The sequence below is a fragment of the Saccopteryx bilineata genome, chromosome 3 (genome assembly GCF_036850765.1).
Source record: "Saccopteryx bilineata isolate mSacBil1 chromosome 3, mSacBil1_pri_phased_curated, whole genome shotgun sequence".
Lineage (NCBI taxonomy): Eukaryota > Metazoa > Chordata > Mammalia > Chiroptera > Emballonuridae > Saccopteryx > Saccopteryx bilineata.
In genome coordinates, this window is record NC_089492.1 from 64,069,127 (window position 1) to 64,089,940 (window position 20,814).

At 42.2% G+C, this 20,814-nt stretch overlaps 1 protein-coding gene across 3 annotated transcripts in view; it reads left to right on the top strand.

Moving 5' to 3' along the window:
• Positions 1-20,814, top strand: part of DNAJC5B (DnaJ heat shock protein family (Hsp40) member C5 beta) — a 116,593-nt gene that overhangs the window by 11,460 nt on the left and 84,319 nt on the right. Inside the window, exon 1 of one of the 3 annotated variants that reach the window (XM_066264669.1) lies at positions 6,128-6,201. The exons of 1 other annotated variant lie outside the window; for it this stretch is intronic. The gene's annotated coding sequence lies outside the window, so the exon portion shown is untranslated. Of the gene's footprint in view, positions 1-6,127; positions 6,202-12,636; positions 12,690-20,814 lie in introns of those variants that run through there. One more of the 3 variants, XM_066264671.1, reaches the window with a different exon arrangement.

Below are 20,814 nucleotides of genomic sequence, written 5' to 3' on the forward strand. Positions count from 1 at the left end.
GTCTCTGATACAAAGCCACTTATCTGAGGCATAAATGGGATTCCTCATAAGAGTGCACCACCCCACATCATACAATAGTCAAGGGTGTGGGGAAAAGCTTAGTGTTGAGCAGATCTTAGTATTAAAAGGGTGGGAAAGGCTTAGTCTTTAAACTAAGCCTTAGGCTATAAGGACCCTGCTTGCTTACAGCCTGACCCCATACACAATGCAAACTACAAGCGAGCAAATATATACATCATATTTTCAAACTTGTTTGAACCACACTAGCCCTGTGATTTGGGGAACTAGTTAAGCATAATAGTACCTGTTATGGTCAGTTTTATGCGTAATTGTAGGCACTAGTATCTAATTTTTCAATCAGATACTAGTCTAGGTGTTGCTGTGAAAGTGTTTTGCAGATGTCCAGTCAGTTGTCTTTAAGTTAACTGACTTGATAACCTGGGTGAGTCTGATTCAATCAGCTGAAAGGACTTAGACGTCGGGCTGAGGATTCCTTGAAGAAGAAATTCCACCTGTGGACTGCAGCTTCACTCTGCATCCCAAATTCCAGCCTCTCCTTCCCTACAGACTTCCCTAGTCAGCCTCCACAATAAATTGCAACAAATCTCTTAATATATGTTGCGTACATGTTCCATTTTTCAGGAGGAGCCCTCCCTCAGACCGGTTGTGAATATTAAATGAATTAATGAATTACCACATGAGAAGCACTTGACACAATGCCAGAAACCCTTTTGAAAAGGGTTTTAAAAATGGTAGTTATTACTGTGATGCCTCAGCACACACAAGGTTGAGCCTACATCTGAATGACTTCCTGACCTGACCAACAACTTGGCCAAGAACTGGAGTTACAGTTCTGGGCTCTATCCCTAAATTCAATGTGACCTTGAGCAAGTCACAACCTCTAAGCACTTTGTTTACTTTCTGTAAAATGACAGGCTATGCACCAAATGACTTTTTTATATATAGAAACTATTCCAGCTCTGATGTTCTCTGGGTCAGTTCTGACTTAATTTATTAGATTTTTATTAGGCCTGGTCTATTTCCCCCAGCTGCCAGACAAGATCTATTCTGTTACTGGTACATTCGAAGCTGCTCCTACACAAATGGCTCTGTAATAACTGGGTGGTTTATGGTCTGAGAATGCAAACTAAGTTTAATATTAACCTGAGCAAAGCATTCCTGTTATTCTAGTCAGTAGTTATAGGTTTTCTGCTCTCCCCCAGTCTATAGGCTATGGAGAATGTAAAAAAGCACTAAATCTGGTGGTCCCTTCTCTGAAGGAGCATAGGGAGACATATAAAAAATCCAATACTACTATAAGAGATTGTATGATTAAGTCTAAGGGCCATTAGAGTTGAACGAAAAGGGAACAATAAGAACATTTTGAGCTGGAATGATCAGAAAGGCTTAATACAAGAGGCAGGGATTTCTCATCCTTGTAAGTGATGAGAAAGAAGCTAAATCTCCCACTCTTGCTGTTTGCCATGTACTCCAAAATTAAATAGGTCTGATTTGCCTTTGTTGGCACAGATGATGGAAAAGTAGATGCACCATAATGTCAGACTTTCCTTTCTGTTCTCCCTGGTGTGCTCCGTACAAGGATGAGTGGACAACAGGTGCACCACCTTGCATGTATTTACACATGCATACCTGCAGACACCATGACAGTCCCCATCATCCAGGCATTTAAGGACTTCCCACAGGAGATTAAGTTCCATTAAGGTGGGGTTCTTGCTTCTTTTGTCCATTGCATAAATATTTATGAAATAAAACAAATAAATAATTGCTCTCTAGAATATAGGAGACATAAAGGGGAAGTTTCCCTATCTGAAACTTCCAATGACATCAAAATTTTAAAAATGGTGATGCTTATATTTTGGAAATTCTTTGATTTTCAATGTCAGCCCAACCCCTGAAAAATGTTGCTTAAGCCCTACTGGCAGGGCTTCTTGTGCAGAGAGCCCTTGACAGAGCCATTGCCAAAAACTTGTTGGAGCTGAACAAAAAACCAGTGGGTGTGGGTAGAAGGAAAGTTAAGCTCAAATGACAAGCAAACACCAGAAGAATTCATCTTACAAGCTCACCTTTGAGATCAGATAAAGACAGCTTGACTTTTTAAAGACAATATTAATTTTTATCCATTTAATAAACTACTCTTATCAACACTGATAGTCATCTGTAATGAGAAGAAACAAAGAAGCCTTATTAACAGTAAAATTTAAGTTGTTTGCTAATCTTACTTCAGTTTATTGCCCCTTTCATGATGTTTTTTGCTAAATGAGGTCTAAAAAAAATACTTGGTGATGTGTGTAAACAAGCCAGAAATTCTCAAGACTGTGGTCTAATAAAAGCAAATAAACAGGGTTTACAAAATAATTCAGTACACTGAGAGAGGCAATGTTTGGGGTATAAATATAGATTTCTACAAACAAGAAGTTAATCATTGTAAGTCAAAATTCATAGGGATCACTATAAAGACTGGAAGTGGAAAAATATCCTTTAGATTCAGAAACATCTCCTAGTCAATTGCAAAAATAATTCTGTCCATGAATTATTATCATTTATACTCCAACAAATTTTTGGAAATGTTTATTGAGCTCCAACTACAGTGTGTCTGTAAAGTCATGGTGCACTTTTGACCGGTCACAGAAAAGCAACAAAAGACAATAGAAATGTGAAATCTGCACCAAATAAAAGGAAAACCCTCCCAGTTTCTGTAGGATGATGTGGCAGCATGTGCGCATGCGCAAATGATGATGTAATACCGTGTATACAGCGGAGCAGCCCACAGCCATGCCAGTTGAGATGTGGACGGTACAGAGGAAAGTTCAGTGTGTTCTGTGGCTCACTAAATTCAAATCCGTGACCAAAGTGCAATGTGAATAGCGCGTTTATAATGAAGCGCCACCACATAGGAATAACATTACTCGGTGGGATAAGCAGTTGAAGGAAACCAGCAGTTTGGTGGAGAAACCCCGTTCTGGTAGGCCATCAGTCAGTGACGAGTCTGTAGAGGCTATACGGGATAGCACCTAAGGAGCCCTAAAATATCTGTGTGTGAGCCCACATCGAACTGCACTGAATAGGTATAAAACTGGGAGAGTTTTCCTTTTATTTGGTGCAGATTTCACATTTCTATCAACTTTTGTTGCTTTCCTGTGACCAGTCAAAAGTGCACCATGACTTTACGGACACACTGTATGTGCAATGAATAGTTCTCAAAACATACTGCATCCAGGGCCTGGCCGGTTGGCTCAGCGGTAGAGCGTCGGCCTGGCGTGTGGGGGACCCGGGTTCGATTCCCGGCCAGGGCACATAGGAGAAGCGCCCATTTGCTTCTCCATCCCCCCCTCCTTCCTCTCTGTCTCTCTCTTCCCCTCCCGCAGCCAAAGTTCCATTGGAGCAAAAATGGCCCGGGCGCTGGGGATGGCTCCTTGGCCTCTGCCCCAGGCACTGGAGTGGCTCTGGTCTCGGCAGAGCGACGCCCCGGAGGGGCAGAGCATCGCCCCCTGGTGGGCAGAGCATTGCCCCTGGTGGGCTTGCCGGGTGGATCCTGGTCGGGCGCATGCGGGAGTCTGTCTGACTGTCTATACCCGTTCCCAGCTTCGGAAAAATACGAAAAAAAACAACAACAAAAAACAACAACAAAAAACATACTGCATCCAATCAATGCAATCAGTCATTACATATTTACCAAGGACTAGACTCTGAGTAGTCTGGGTAATGCAACATACATGCATTGCTTTTGCCTGTTTAGCCTTGATGTATTTCTTCCCCCTTCTTCTGTTAAGAACACCTAAATTTTCCTTTGGACAGCCACTCTTCCCTAGTTCACACTATGTGTTTCTATGGAATTAACGCCACCTTCCTAGTTCCAAGGGTATTCAGGTGACCATGACCAGCTCAATTGTCCTTAGGTCACAGTGATTGATTTAGAGATGCATAGATACAGACTGAAATAGAGATTGTTTTGGCAATATAAGCCAGGCCAATGAGACTAAATTCTGTATTTTTGTTAGAAAAATTTGGGCAACAGATTGAAAGTTGTAAGAGTGATGAGCTGAGACCCTATTGAGAAGGACACCAATACAAAAGATGGAGATGGAGATCAAGTCTCAGTGACGGGGCTGGGTGTTTGCCCCTTGCTCCTAGGTCTTCCCCTTCCTTCTCTCTGCCGGCTGGCTAAAAATGGACTCTGTCAACCTATCTTCCCCTCTGGCTCTCAGGTGGCATCCATGTGGGAGTACTGGAAAAGCAATTACTTATTTCCCAATCTCTGTGGGGTCTCCTTCAGGCTGATTGCCTTTCTACTGAAGGCTATATAGCTCCTGTCAGGGGACTGTTGCCACAACTGTCGGTCTTCAGGGTCCAGGAACCACTCTGGCTTTGCTCCTTCAAACCTAGAGATGGTGACAGTGTCCCACTGTTACTTGCTCTCGTACTTCAACACCCTTGTCATATTCCTGAGCTCCACCCTTACCATTAGCAGTCCTCTTGTAAAAGCCTAATTAGATGGAGCAGGACTAATTAGGACTCTTCCAGGACTCTGGCAGGTAAAATGACCTTACTTGAGTTCTGGAGCCAGATATGCCTAAAAATGGTGATACTTCAACTTTTCACTTACTGCTGCCAATAAATTCCCTTTTTCCTAAAGGTTGAATTGGGTTTTCTGCCACTTACAACAGAGTCCTAATACAGCTTGTTAGGTTCCTTTGATTACATAGGCTCACAATATGGGAGGGGCACTATTCTAAACTGAATTGGATTCCTCAAAGTCATACATTGAAATCCCAACCCTCAATACCTCAGAATGTGATTGTACACTGCTCCCAAAAATTAGGGGATCAGGGAATGTGCAGATACTCCAGTACTTTCAGCCTTTTGTATAGTACATTTTCACCAATGAACTAAAAGTTGGTTTTGCATCTCATTTGCATAATCAAACAACTTTCTTTGACTGGTCATTTGCTTTTCTGATGGTCTTGTTTAATAAAAAAAATCAAATGCTTCTTTTTTTTATTGCTTCATATTCATTTTGAAATATCCCCTAATTTTTGTGAGCAGTATATTTGGAAATAGGCTCTTTAAAAAGGTAATTAAGTTAAAATGAGATCATTAGTATGAAGCCTAATCCAATCTGATGGGTGTCTTTATAAGAAGAGGAGGTTAGGACACAGACGTGCACAATGGAAAGACACTGTGGAGCCACAGGGAGATGTGCAACTATGAGCCAAGGAGAAAGCAATCCTGCCAATACCTTGCTGCCAGACTTCCAGCCTCTAGAACTGTGAGAAAATACATTTTTGCCGTTTAAGCCACTTAGTCTGTGGTGCTTTGTTGTAGGAGCCCCAGCAAACTAATACAGGTACTTACAAACTAGAACTGGGACAGATACTCCCAGAGGCCAGCGACTGTCTCCAGCTCTCTTGAGCCAGCACAGTCTCTTAACTATGGTATCTGTGTCTTTCCAAAAATCGGTTCCATTCACCTTTATTACTCACTGGTCAGTCCTTCCAATTGGCTTGGTTAACTACCATTGATACTAATGGTGTGAGACTTTTCCAGTGACCCACCTCGTGGGGTTCTGGCCAGCAGTGGACAAGCGCCTTTGGGTCATAGACCTTGTCTGGTTCCAACAGTGGCTGTCATGTGCAGGAAACAATTACATGCAGGTTCCCTGCATAGAGAGTGGTAGGAGGGTCAGTTTCAGGGAGAAAGAGAGGCTGGATTCAACTGGCATTGGACAAGCCCAGCATTTGGTTTCCTGGGCTAGTGGCATTAATAATTACACGACAATATCAATACCAACACAGACTGCTCAGATTTGGTTTCAATTCTTACTACAGTTGCCAATTCCCTATTTCAGTTACTCATACGGCCCACTTTCTTGACCTTGAGTTTATGAGTTTCCAGAATCCTTACAATAACCATGCTGTTTTGCTTGAGTAAGTTTGGTGTGCTTATTCCTTGAAAACAAACAAACAGGCTTGATTAAGATCATTTCAAAAGAGAACAGTAATTTTGTCCCAGAAAGAAGGATCTACGTATGAGCAAACACGACTCTTATGGACTATTTCCTAAGAGTGCTATCAGCTTTGTGATGGCACTAGATCCCTGCACCTCTTCGCGTATGAGATGGATGGACTGCTGAAGAATGCTGTCTTCTGCCTCCCAGCAATGCTGCCAGCGAATCTTAAGAAGGTACCTCACTCAGGAGGGCATCTAATCCTACTTCAGACAGGAATTGTCTTGTATTTTCTGAAATCCTGAAGAAGAGAATTATTTCCAGTTTCCTGAAATGTTATTTTTTTTCCCTTCTCCACTGACCTTTCTTTCTTTCTTACTTCCTGATACCACAGAGACAGGATCTGGTGGGCGCAGGACTTAAGTTTCACAATTTGTGGAGTTAGCGTCATGTGCTGGCAGTTTGATGACATCTGTGTCAGCAGTCATTTCCCCTGTGGGGAGTCTGGTGTGGCGTGGGCTGTGCTGGCCTGGGTGAGGGCAGTCTCGTGGGGCGTTGAGGCTTTGCGCTCCAGTCTGCTGCCCAGGAGGCCTGTCCAGCAGAACAGCAGGGCCATTCCATGTGTGTCCAGGAGCCTGGGGGTGTGAGAATCTGGGTGGGAGGGGGAAGCCTGACCTTTTACTAAAACTGAATATTTGGAGGCAAAAGGGGACACACATGAAAAGCCACATTTTATTTACTATAGGCAAAGTATAAAAACATTGACAGATTTAACTCAAGAGAGCCATAGATCATATTTTCACCCTGAACAGATCACTCTGGATCATTGTGAATGGAGAGTAGTTTGGAGGTGGGTAGATTAGAGGCAGAGCAGGCTGGAAAGCTGGGGCAGGAAACCACGTGAGAGGTGTCAATGGCCCAAAGGAACTGGAGCCAGTAGGGACGAGGAGAGGAGGGCACTGAGGAAAACATAGGCATTACAGGTGAGGCTAGGGCCTGCTGTCCAACACCCAGGAGAGCAGTGCAGAGGGACAACGGGGCGCTAGGACCCTGGGCTTTGACATTGAGGACAGGAACGGTGTAGTCAGGACCAGGCCTGAGCAACTCTGCCTCAGCTTTACCTTTGCCCAAGGCTAGGGAACAACTCAGGGCCTGTCAGGTAAATTCCTTAAAAGGCAAAAGGACCATCCCCCCTTAGAAAAGAGCAGTAATAGAAATGTTTGCCTGAAACTTATATACTCTTATTGATCAATGTCACCCTGTTAAATTTAATTTTCTAAATAAAATTTAGAAAAAGAGAGAGAGAGAGCTCTCATCTGCTGCGGAGGTAGCAGGGCCAGAAAGACAGTCTCCGGAGTGGGACACAACATGTGAAGACCAAGAGAGTGGCCCCTGGGGAGGCTGAGCAGCATTCAGGGGTGAAGCTGGAAAACCTTTGCGCTCCCCTCAGAAATTGGGTGTAGATGCAGCCCCAGCTCCTTGGAAATTAGGTCTCAAGGAAAATCAGCCCGGCCTGGTTTTTTAGGAAAGGAGCCATTTAGGAGCGAAGAAAAGGTGGGGTTAGAATTGTGAGTGGTAGCATATTTTTAAAAAATTTTCCTTCACCACAGCTGCATCCTTCCCTTTCTACTCTCCCTACATTTGTGCGACCACCTGAATGACAAATAATAAAGGCCCCCCTTTGTCTGGTGAGGCAGATTGCAGTATTGTCATGGAAGTATTTGCTCTCTCATTTCTCTCCATTCACTGGGTTTCCCTGCGTGACAGGCAGAGTCTTACAACGAGCTGTAGAGACTTGGCTTGGCCAGCCTGGGCCCTGTCCGCAGCCTGGGCCCTGGAGCGAGGGCCGATAAGCGGGACAGGCCGCCACAGGCAGCCTCAGACCCCTGAGCCAAATGTCTTTGTTCCATTTGTCACAGCGATCTGGTAGCTGTTTATTACACAGCATTACTGAAGGAAAAGCTGACTAATACAGAAATTTGTTCCTAAAAATGTGGTGCTGCTGTGATGAAAGCTTAAAATACGCGTTGTTGGTCTTAGAACTAATAGCAGGCAGCAGACTTTCAGAGATTGGAAAAATGATAGTTCATGGTATCTCGTAGCAAATACTTGGGACAACTGTCACTAGTGATAACTTGAAGACAAAGCCATAGCTAGGAATATGTGGTTTTGGTGTTGTGATTTCAAAACAGCCCGTTACTAGCATGAGCTGGTGCTGACTTGGGTAAGGTCTTTCAAAAAAGACCCGGCCGGCTTGCAGGCAGGGATGAAAGAGAAAAGAGTGGCTTCAGAAGTTATGAGACTTGAAAATTTGAAAAACAGAACTGTTTCTCAACTTCAAATAGGAAAAGGAAAAATTAAGAAATGCTGAAGGCCACAAAGGCTGGTTAAGATGCATAAGACCCAGTCTCAGGACAAAGATCAAAAAATCCCCATCAGACTCTTTGGTAAATGTTTGGATGGATTAAGGTGACACTCAGTAAATTTCTTTTATAGACAAAACGTCTCATAAAAGAGAGAAGAGAAAGAGAGAGAGAGAGAGAGAGAGAGAGAGAGAGAGAAGGACTAGGTTCCACAAAGCCTGATAAGCTTTAACTATTTGTAATGAAGTTGACATGACCTGAGAAATGACTTGAAAATTATTGTGGCCATGCCTTTTGTCTCAATAGTGCTGACTGAATCACAATAGAAGTTTTAAAATTGTTTCTAAGAAAAACTTAAATCCAAAGCACCCTGTCCTGGAATAAAAGAGACTGATTTTTATTTTTTATTTTTCTAAACGAGACTGTGACTTTTAGTGCCATTAAAAAAAATAGATCTTAGGATAATAACAATGTATCACTATTGGTTCATGAATTGTGGCAACTGTACCATACTAATTTAAGATATTAATAATAAAAGAAATTAGGTACTGGGTATATGAAAAAGAACACTCATACTGTCTTAGTAACTTTTGTGGAAATATAAAATTGTTCTTAATTAAAATTTTATTTAAACAAAGAAAGAAACCTGAGGGACCCCAATGTTCAGCAGACAGGCAGCAGGATGAGGAAGCTGGTCAGCTACCGGGGAAACATATTCTCCTTCAGACGTGGCCAAGGAGGATCATGGGAAATTATCTTCCAGAAGGTGGAGCCAGAAGCTATGAGTACAATGGTGAGAAGAAGTATTCCTAGGGAACAGAACTGGAGCCTAATGAAGGGATTCTACCTCTAGGTCGGGGACATGGCAATATTTGCTCAGGAAGATTTCAGAATTGCTATAGACCAATGATTGCTTCCCCTTCTGCAATGCACTGTTTATTTTTGTTATTCTGGTCTATGAGGGTATGTTGAGTGGGGTACTATTCAGCAAATACTCACTCAGTCTTCCCTTTCTCACCTAGATGAAGAGTTTCTTACCCTCTCCACTGATGTTGGGGCTGGCCATGAAAGTTGTTTTGACCAATGAATGTGAACAAAAGCTTTGAATGTGCTTGCATCATTTGATTTGACCTTTAAGGGATCTGCATTCCCACCTTCTACATTAGGAAGAGTCTAGCCCAGAAGTCACTGTTCTTTTGACCGGGGTCTCAGAATGAAAGACTCATGGGACATAACTGAACCTGACCCACAGTTAAGAGCAGGTATTTCTTACCCCATTGGCAAGAAGTAAATGCTTTGTTTTTGCAAACCACTGCGAATTTTTGGTATGCAGCAAAAGCTGATTAATACACCTGGCAAAGTTTCCCAAGGAACTGAAGAATGGCTCTGGATGGGATATAAGGTGAGGGGATGGGTGAAGGAGAAAGTTCCAGAACCTCTCCAAGTGATGATGAGCTCTATCTACAAAATCAGGTCAGAGTATTTCAAGCATCACATCTATGAGAGATACAAAAAATATTCTTTGATGACTAGAGTCCAGAATGTTATATCAAACTTCAATAATTGGGTGATACTAGTAGAACCCAGGTAAAGTCCTCTAATAAATTCCTTGGGAATAAGATTCAGACATAGAATACTAATGAATATTAGAACCTCTTAGATCATTTTTATGCAGAATATACAAATCTTAATGACACAGTTTCAACTATGTTTTTTGATATATTTTGAAGGCATATTATAACATCTGAGATAACAATTAGTTTCTATATTATAAAACAAAATTTAAAAGTCACTTGTTCATTTTGAAGCCTTAAGTTTGCACCTTGTTAACACATACATAGGTAGAATTAAAACTCTTACTACAAAATTATTTGGGTCCATCAGCAATGGCTTAATTAATAATGATATTGATATTTATTTTGTTCTGATGTAAACTTTATATATTTAATTTCATGCTAAGCAAGATTTGATACAACAAATTACTAACTGTAAGGCCAGGTGTCACCACCATCATGACCATTCACATGCAGGTTCTCATTGGATTCTGACAGACAGTAAAGAAACAGTATAGCCAAAAAAGGGTGGGCCATTCTTTTATTAAAGTCTCACACAGGCCAATGACCAAACACACAGGGAAAACACTTCCCTTTCATTCAGGGCTCCCAAAGCCCTGATGCATTTTCCGGTTCCATAACCAGCAGAATCTTCTCTGGTTCCTCCTAGAATCAAAGGCCCCACCAGTCTCAGTGGAGCTCGAAAAGCCCCTCAGCTCTGATTCCCCATCTGCACTCCTTCTTCTCTCACTCTGAAAAACATGGCTTCTTTCTGCCTCTTCTTCTCTCTCTTCAAAACTGGCTTCTTTTTCAGCATTCTGCATTCTCTCAGCTCTCCCTGCAAAACTGGCTCGCCCTACAAAGACCCCTCCTCCAGCAAACATTAGCAAAACAATGGCCCTTCCCAAGCAGAAAGGTAATCCACAGTTTGTAATCAACTGCCCTGCTCTGAGGGCAAGCACACACGTGGCTGCCCAGTGCCATTTTGTAACAATAAAATTAAGCAAACTAAAAAAATACAAATTTTACAAACTCATTTGCCCAACACCAACATGGCAAAATAATTCAGACTTATCCACAGAGTTTATTTTAATGGGAATAGCTCTATGTTCAATGACTACAAACTACTTTATCAGGTTTTACTTGTTTTTCTAAAAGACATTTAAAGAAAGACATTTATTTTTTCATTTTTCCTGGCATTATAGGGATAATCTTACCACAGGAAGAAACACTTGACTTGATGTTCATGTAAAATATAATTACCCACTTTTCTTCCCTTACAACAAGTAATACATTGACAGGATGATAAGCCAGGAAACACATAATACACTGCCTGTCATTAATAATAAGTATGCTCTTTTGAAATTTATTTCACAGAAACACTTATTCAAAATATCCTTTGCTTGTTTTTTTTTTAACTGTTATGAGTATTACGGCACCTCAACAACTATTGCCTGTTTCAAATCAAACAGATTAATAGAAATTTATTGAATGAATGAATTGACCAGATGCAATCATAAATAAGTATTGTCAATTTTAGCATGTATAAAGTTTCATCTCTGCCCATGATCCATAAATTGCTTACTCTGGTAGACTCAAGGTTTCTATGCCAGGTTTGTAGACAGATGCAGGGCATCCATCTTGCCCTAAAGAGAGATCATACATCCTTCCAGGCTTTGTACAAAGGCTACCTACTGAATGAAGTCCTTCTTGAGTGTCCCAAACATATGTGCTCTCTTCTTCCTTTAAATCCATAAGTGAATAGGCAAATTTACAGATATCACTAACAACTTCCAATGTGCTTCAACTGTGCTAAACTCTAATTAACCATCTCATTTCTTCTTTGCAGCTCTCCTGCAAAGCCGATATCTTTTTTTTATTTCTGTATTTTTCCAAGTGAGAGGCAGGGAGGCAGAGAGACAGACTCCCGCATGTGCCTGACTGGGGTCCAACTGGCATGCCTACCAGAGGGCGATGTTCTGCCCATCTGGGGTGTTGCTCCATTGCAACTGGAACCATTCTAGCGCCTGAGGTGGAGACCATGGAGCCATCCTCAGTGCCCGGGCCAACTTTGCTCCAATGAAGCCTTGGCTAAGGGAGGGGAAGAGAGAGATAGAGAGGAAGGAGAGGGGAAGGGTGGAGAAGCAGATGGGCGCTTCTCCTGTGTTCCCTGGCCAGGAATTGAATCTGGGACTTCCACACGCTGGGCCGACACTCTAACCACTGAGCCAATCGTCCAGGGCCAAAGCGGACGATTTCCACTTTATAGATGAGAAAGCTGGGGAGGCTTTGAGCTCAGAATTTAACTCCAGAAATGGTAGGTTTAACAACTCTGCTGGAAGCCTTGATTTGCATGTGAATTGTGTGTGATTTCTGTCTCCATATTCAGTTGGGGAATTCCTTCAGGCAGAGAAAAAGTTTGAGGGGAAACATTTCCAAGTGAAAGGGAAGGTCATCAGAGATAGCTCAGTTGAAATAAAAAGCTGTGAGTTCAATGGTTTCAAGGAAACATGCTTATTACACCAAAATTTTGTGAGGAGTGGGAAACTACTCAAAGCTTACATCTTTGATTTCCAAGCTCAGGTAAGCCAGAAACACAGCTGGTGAGTAACCAGGAGTCCAGGTCTGTCTGACTCTGAACTGCACATACTACCAAGTGTCCTGAATGGCATTAGAATGAGAAAAGTCACATGATAATACTGTGAACAGTGTCTAAGGCAGAGACATGAGGAGTCTGTAGCTTGAAGGAAGTCCTGGGAGCATTTGGGATGGTGTCATGAAGGTAGTATAAAATACTATCAAGTCTAGGTACGTTTGTATCCTCCTTGTCTTGCTTTGGAGATGGGTACTCCAGATGCTTGAAAGAAAACGCAGTACTAAATATTATTCTCTCCATTAGCTTGGCTTGGAAAGGAGAAAAGAGAACTGAAAGTAGCTGTGTTGGGAGAGAGGTCTGGGGTTAATGGAGGTTTTGTGTTTTTATAAATAGAAAGGACTTGAGACTGCTGTACTGCTGAGAAGAGAGAGACTGTGGTAGAAATTAGCTAAAGAGGACGGTTAAAAGAGCATGTTCCTTAAAGTAGCAGTATTGAGTGGGCTCAGGGCACAAAGGGAGGAATTAGCTGCAGGAAGGAGTTAAGAGAGGGCATGGATATGGATACATTCAGAGTACTGTAGGGTTGAAGCTGGGAGAGGTAATATATAATGATTTCTGTGTTCTTTGCATAAGTTCTTAGCAAAGGGTTGCTAAGAGGGAGAGTGAAATAGGTAAGAGAGGGGGTTTCAGGAGATTGGAGGTTTACAGACTGTGCAGGACAATGGGAGAGCTGCCTTGTGTTGAGGGCATAATTGAGGCTGGAGGCCATTTGTAGTGGAAGCAGTCTGTACAGTGTTGTCAGTTTCTTCAGCTGTGATAATTATTTGGGGTAAAGAAAGGGGAGAAGAGGCAGATTTATCAAGGGCTCAGCTGTTGCTGGGAGAGTTCAGCAGGACAATTGAGTGAGGCATCTGAGGAGCACCTGAGAGGATGGCTGATAGGATGATGGCATCCTTGGCTAGACAGGGAAAATTGGGGAAATTGGTATGGTTAGCAGAATGTAGGCTTTTGTAAGGTTCAAAGAGAAATTTAATAAGAAATGGTAGGTTTGGAAGGACAGGAAGAGCTGGTCGGAACAACTGGGATTAAAAATTTAGTACTGAATGATATAACAAGACCTAGTGGATGTGGATTCAGCAAAGGTGAGCTGAAGAACTGCGATGTTGAGGAGGATGGAGTTGGACTGGATCCTATTGGACTGGATCATCCATAAGATAATGAAAGCCACCTGTGACAAAGGTAGGCAGTAAGGTGTTAAGGATGGCTTTTTCTTCATTTAAAACAAGGTATAACAGACATCTAATATAATATACCTTTAATTTTTAAAATAATAAACTAATTTTTTAGATCAGTTTTAGGTTTATAAAAATTGAGCAAAAAGTTAGGAGTTCCTGTATATTCTTTATTTTTAACTATCTTGCAACGTGTGTGGCTTAATCATGTGCTTTCTCAAAGCCTTTGGAGTGAATTACAATAAATGCATATCTTTTTTTTTTTTTTTTTTCATTTTTCCAAAGCTGGAAACAGGGAGGCAGTCAGACAGACTCCCGCATGTGCCCGACCGGGATCTACCTGGCATGCCCACCAGGGGGCAATGCTCTGCCCCTCTGGGGCGTCGCTCTGTTGCATCCAGAGCCATTCTAGCACCTGAGGCAGAGGCCACAGGGCCATCCTCAGCGCCCAGGTCATCTTTTGCTCCAATGGAGCCTCGGCTGCAGGAGGGGAAGAGAGAGACAGAGAGGAAGGAGAGGGGGAAGGGTGGAGAAGCAGATGGGCGCTTCTCCTGTGTGCCCTGGCCAGGAATCAAACCCGGGACTCCTGCACGCCAGGCCGACGCTTTACTGCTGAGCCAACCGGCCAGGGCCAATAAATGCATATCTTGATTGCATTTTGTAGCACTAAGATTTTCACTTAAGATTATTGGTGATACACTCTAACCCAGCTGTGCCCAGAAATTCCTTCTCACCTCTCACTCTCATCTTTATCTTTGTCAAAAAAGTACCTATCTTTTCTCATTTCATATGCCTTCCACTTCATGAAGCTTTCTCTGATTGCCACATCAGAATGTCAGCTCTCTCCTTTAATATCTCATAGCACTTTTACAACAATTCTTCTATCATAACTATACACTGCCTTCTGACAGAGAGTTTTTGGTGTTTAATTTATAAACCATTAAGCTCTAAGTTCTCTGAGGATAATGTCTTTGTTCAACTCGTCCTCTGTAGCACCTGACATAGTGCCTTGCATGTGGTAGGTTTACAATCAACATTTGTGGAAGTGAATGAATTATGAAGTAAAATTTCAACCTTACAAAACAGGTAAGCTAGGATATAAACATCCCTTCTTTATTGGCTTCATGTTTTTGCTAAATAATCAGTTCCCTTAATGCATTTAATAGATAATTTATAAAATTTTAAATCAACTAGGAAATAGCTCAGTTCCAAAATTTTAATTGAACTAGAAACAGTTTCTTTGCAAAAAATATAAAGTATTTATATATGTATATAACCACTTACTTTGGATTATCTAAAGCAAATCTTGCTTTCACGCTCTTGTTAACAGAAAGTGTTGGTGCCAATGGTCTTTGTTCAGACCTTTCACTGTCTCTTGTTTATTTATACTCCTAGAAACTCTAGCCCAGTTCTTAAGTCCAAATAAATTACCTTCTCTGATGTACGGGAAGGTGTAGCTCATTCTAGGATGATTCAGTCTGGGGGAGAGAGAGTACAATCTCCAGAGTCAGACATTTCTCAAGTTCCATCTTTGTCTCCACCACTCACTACTACAGAGCTCAAGTAGAATTTTACTTACCAAACTATGTCCTTAAGAGGTAAAATGGCATTCATAAAACACCTAACTCACAGGAGAGTAGTAAAGACAAATATAATGTATGTCAAGTATGTAATCACAAAGCTCATGTGATTAGGTACTCAGGACTATGTTCCCTTATTCCTGAGATATGATTGTGTCTGTCTCTATCATGGATAAGAAGTAGAAAAATCTGCTGACAAGGTAGCTTGGTGGGCAAATTAGACCAACACCACCTCCAGTCTTTGGGATTGTAGATCTTTACAGTGTGTCTTATTTTGGTTTAAAGCATTTCTAAAAGACAAGCAGTCACATCCACATGGAGTTAAACAAATGTGCTACAAAGCCAAATATACAGTTTTTTTTATGTCCTAAAATGTTTGTGTTATTGGTCCTATGTACCACTTTCTGTTTTTGGAGGGGAGCCACATCTGCAAAGACGGTCCCAATAAGGATCAATTTACAGTATCTAAACTAGGAAGTCTCTGAGACTTTAATTATGAAACAGCATAAAATGTTTCTGCTAACAACCTGAGCATTGTATTTCTTAAATCTGGGACTACTTATTATTTTAACCTTTCAAAACCAATAATTTTAAAGTATTCAACTCAAACTACTTTCATTGGGCTGGAAATGTTTTATTGCAGCTTGGCTGACATTTTCTTTTACTAATGTCATTAGCACTACTTGAAAATGAATTATGCCGGTGTATACAAGACTACCTTGGTTCTGAGAAAATATTACCAGTTTATGAGTACATGAAGTGGGTCTCATGGGAATAAACATTAGCAACATATATCTTTCTGATTCTCCAGGTATGCTTACACTTCTATAAAGCATAAGTAGTTTGTTTTTTAAAAAAGCCCTGGATTTAGATTTACTTTTTCAGGATTATGTCAAATTCTTGTAACATCCTGTAAGGAGAGTCCAGCTTCAGAGTCACTGAGGCTTAATTAAATCTCTGGTACACAGATGGTGCATATCCCTTATCTATCTTGTAGCCCTAGCTCCTGGTAACTGTTGTTATGCTAATAGTGCTGCTCAGTGGGTCAACTGAAATCAAATTAACACAGGCATTTGAAAAGTCAGACAGCAATTGTGTTCATTCATCAACATTCTCACATATAAAAGATACAAAATAAAGGAAAACTAATTCTGTTTAATTTGCAGGCTCCTGAATGGATGGACAGACTGTAAGCATTTTAGTGGGGAAATAATATTACTTGTGGAATAACATCCTAATTAAAGTGTTGGGCAAATGAATTTGTAAAATTTGTATTTTCTGAGTTGCTCACTTTTATTGTTAAAAATGGCCACTCCCCACGTGAATGGCGCTGCCCAGGTGAAACTGCTAATTACTTTCCTGCTTGGGAAGGGGTTTTGCTATGCTAACGTTGCTGGAGGAGGGGTTTTCTTGCCAAGTAAAGTTTGTGAGAAAGGAGAGGAAGGAAACCATGTTTTCGCAGAGTTTGTGCAGAGAGAAGGAGATAGGGAACCAGAGGGGGCTGAGGCTGGTGGGGGCCTTTGATTCTAGGAAAACTTGGAGAAGATTCTCCTGGTTGTGGAGAATGTGTGAGTGGGTTTTGGAGCCCTCTGTGTGTTTGTGTTTACTCGCCAGTGGGTGCGAGGCTAGAATAAAGAAATGGCCCACCAGTTTTTGGCTCGGCAGTTTCATGACCATCTGTCCAAATCCAGTGTGAACCTGCATGTGAATGGCAGCAACAGCAGCTGCCACTATGGGCCATACATAAAGAAAATAAAAAACAGAGTAACAACAAAATTCCTTGGTATGCATATTCTTTCTAAGTCTTTAATAGGTGAAGACTCAGGGTCCCAAACTGTATTTCCTAGGTCTTTGCAAATGCTTTTAGAACCTCCCAAGTTTTTTGGCTGAGTGCAGGGATTCTCAAAGAGTGGGCTCATCCAACAACTCCATTGGCATCTGGGTACTTGTTAAAAGTAAAGAGGCTAGGGGCTCTCCCAGGCCTTCAGAGCCAAAAACTTGAGGGTGGGGCCAGCAATGTGAGTTTCAACAAGTGTTCCGGACACTTTGATGTTCTGCTCTAAAATGTGGGGACCTCTGTCTGACAGTAATTGTTCTCACAGGACTTTACCTAGCCCCTGAAATTCAGTGGTAGTAAATCCAGGGACCTGTGTTAGAATCTACATTAATTTTTTTTTTTTTAAGTAAAGTGGTGCCGCTGAGCCGGTTGGCTCAGTGGTAGAGCGTCGGCCTAGCGTGCGGAGGACCCGGGTTCGATTCCCGGCCAGGGCACACAGGAGAAGCGCCCATTTGCTTCTCCACCCCTCCGCCGCGCTTTCCCTCTCTGTCTCTCTCTTCCCCTCCCGCAGCCAAGGCTCCATTGGAGCAAAGATGGCCCGGGCGCTGGGGATGGCTCTGTGGCCTCTGCCCCAGGCGCTAGAGTGGCTCTGGTCACAACATGGCGACGCCCAGGATGGGCAGAGCATCGCCCCCTGGTGGGCAGAGCGTCGCCCCTGGTGGGCGTGCCGGGTGGATCCCGGTCGGGCGCATGCGGGAGTCTGTCCGACTCTCTCTCCCTGTTTCCAACTTCAGAAAAATGGAAAAAAAAAAAAAAAAAAAAAAAAGTAAAGTGGGTGGTTCTGGTGTAGGTAGTGTGGTTTTGACAAAATTAACATTCCCCCCAACACAAAAATTCCCTTCCACAACAGAGCAGAAACCTTTGAACTCTGACTTCCAAATATCTATAACTTTCACTTAGCCTGAAGCATGCTTATGGAGGCATTCTCTTGTCCCACTGCCAGAGGGACCAGAAACCTGTGAGCTCCGGCCCCAGGCTTACCCCACCGCATCCACAGATAACGCACAGGCTTCACTCCAGAAACCACCTAGATGAATGATGTACTGCCCTCATCAGCAGAATGTAAAGGAGTAAGTACATGCTCAGCCAAGACAAGACACAAGGGAGTAGCTAATCTTTTTTTCATTAGATGATAGCTGGAGATACATCACTTTGGGAGAAGGGAACTTGATCCTTGCCTATCCTATCATGAGAATGCTCTGTTCTAGGTAGGATGGCTTTTAATGAAAGTTTTGGAAATTATGTATTTACTCTATGGGCACTATTAAAAGTAGTAGTGAAAGTAGGGAAATTGTTGGTGTGTTTTATGCTTCTTTTAATGAATCTCCAATTGTTCTATAGGTCCTTCCATTTTGTGTGGTAGGAGGAATATGGTAATAAATATTTTTTATACCAAATAAATAAAAAAGAAAGACAAATGCTGTATACTGGCCTCACATTATACTGTTTAGTTAGGATATACAAATCTATTATTATCAGACATGGTGGGACAAAAGTAAGCTTATAGTTGTTTGTATAGAAAATAATGCAATAATTAATAAATAATAATACAAGAATAAACTGTGTTTTGCATGCTCACAACTGTATTTCATGTACTCATCCTGTATTTCTATTTCAACTAAAGAAGAGTTGATATTCATTATATTTACAAGTATAGCCCCTTCCATATTTTCATTTTTTCTACTTTATTAGATATTTTTAATAGCAAAAGCAATCATGCTTGTTAAGGAAGTCAAACACTCGCAGAGGTCCCCAAACTTTTTACACAGGGGGCCAGTTCACTGTCCCTCAGACCGTTGGAGGGCCACCACATACAGTGCTCCTCTCACTGACCACCAATGAAAGAAGTGCCCCTTCCAGGAGTGCGGCGGGGGGCCGGATAAATGGCCTCAGGGGGCCACATGCGGCCCGCGGGCCGTAGTTTGGGGACGCCTGCTCCAGAGGGTATCTGTCTATGAATATAAATGGCCCATGTCTCCCTCCAGTTTGTCTCCTAAGTACATGTATTTCACAGCCTTTAATTCAAAACTTAAGAACAATACATGTCCATTCTAAAATATTTATTCAATAGAAAAGACAGACAAGCAAAAACAGTGAATCATACTTGTAAAGCCAGTAGCCAGGGCTGCCATCACAGCAGCCTGGCCCATGCAGGTTCCCATTGGATTCGGACAGTCGGTAAAGAAACAATGGAGCCAAAAACTGATGGGCCTTCATCTTTAATCCTAGCTTGCACCCGGCGGGCAAGTAAAAAACACACACTGGGCTCCAAAACCCACTCACATTCAGTGCTCACAAAGCTACTGACTTATCCGAGTTTCCTAGAATCAAAGCTTTCTAGCTCACCAGATTTATTCACCTCTGTTCCCCATCTCCTTCTGTTAAGCCAATAGGCAAGGCCAGGGCCAGAATCATAGCAGCCCGGCCCATGCAGGTTCCCATTGGATTCGGACAGTCGGTAAAGAAACAGCGGAGCCAAAAACTGATGGGCCATAGTCTTTAATTCTAGCTTGCACCCGGCGGGCAAGTAAAAATACACACTGGGCTCCAAAACCCAGTCACATTCAGTGCTCACAAAGCCACTGACTTATCCGAGTTTCCTAGAATCAAAGGTTTCTAGCTCACCAGCCTTATTCTCCTCAGTTCCCCATCTCCTTCCTTATCCCAGATACAAACTCTACACAAACTGGCATCTCACTCAGCACTCCGCCATCTTGGCTGCTTCTCCTGGCCTCCTCCACATGGCCTCCTTCTGCTGCTGGCTCTACTTTCTCTGCTCTCTCATGCTAATCTCAGGAACCAAGTGGGCAAACTCCCATTTTGCCCCCATTTTATATTGTAGCTTCACAACCTCTAATCCAATATACATAATAGGGAAGTCTCTAATACAAAGTCACTTCTCTGAGGCATGATTGGATTGAACCGCCCCACATCAAAAAGGGTGGGAAAGGCTTAATCCCAAAACCAAGCCTCAGGCTACAACAATTCTCAACACACCTGGGCAATGGCCTCTTTAACAAAGTGAGCATAATACATTTTATCTGCCCAACACCTTCCTTCTCTCTGCACAAACTCTGCACTAACTGGCTTCTCACTCAACACTCCGCCATCTTGGCTGCTTCTCCTGGCCTCCTCCACGTGCCTCTCTCCCCTCTCCTCTCTGCTCTCTCCTGTAATGATAATCTCAGGAACCAAGAGAGCAAGCTCCCGTTCTGTCCCCATTTTATAGTGTAGAAATCCAAACCTTTAATCCAATATACAAAATAGGGAAGACTCTAATACAAAGTTACTTATCTGGGGCATGATGGGATTGTACCACCCCACAGTAAAAAGGGTGGGAAAGGCTTAATCCCAAAACCAAGCCGCAGGCTACAAGGATTCTGCCTGCCCACAGCCAGCCCCCAACACTCATTAATATCACCTGGGCGACAGCCTCCATGTGGGCAGCGCTATCTTTAACAAAGTGAGCATAATATATTTTATCTGCCCAACAATACTTCTGATAGTCTCTTATTCTGATGTAATCACTGTTAATATTTTGGAGTAGATCTCTCAAATTTTTCTCAATATATGTATTTATCAAAAATGATGCTTTTTGGCAACTTATCTTTTTTGCTCACTAATATTTTGTAGTCATTCTTTTATATTAAAATGAAAAATCTTGTTATTTCCTAAAGCATGGTATTTA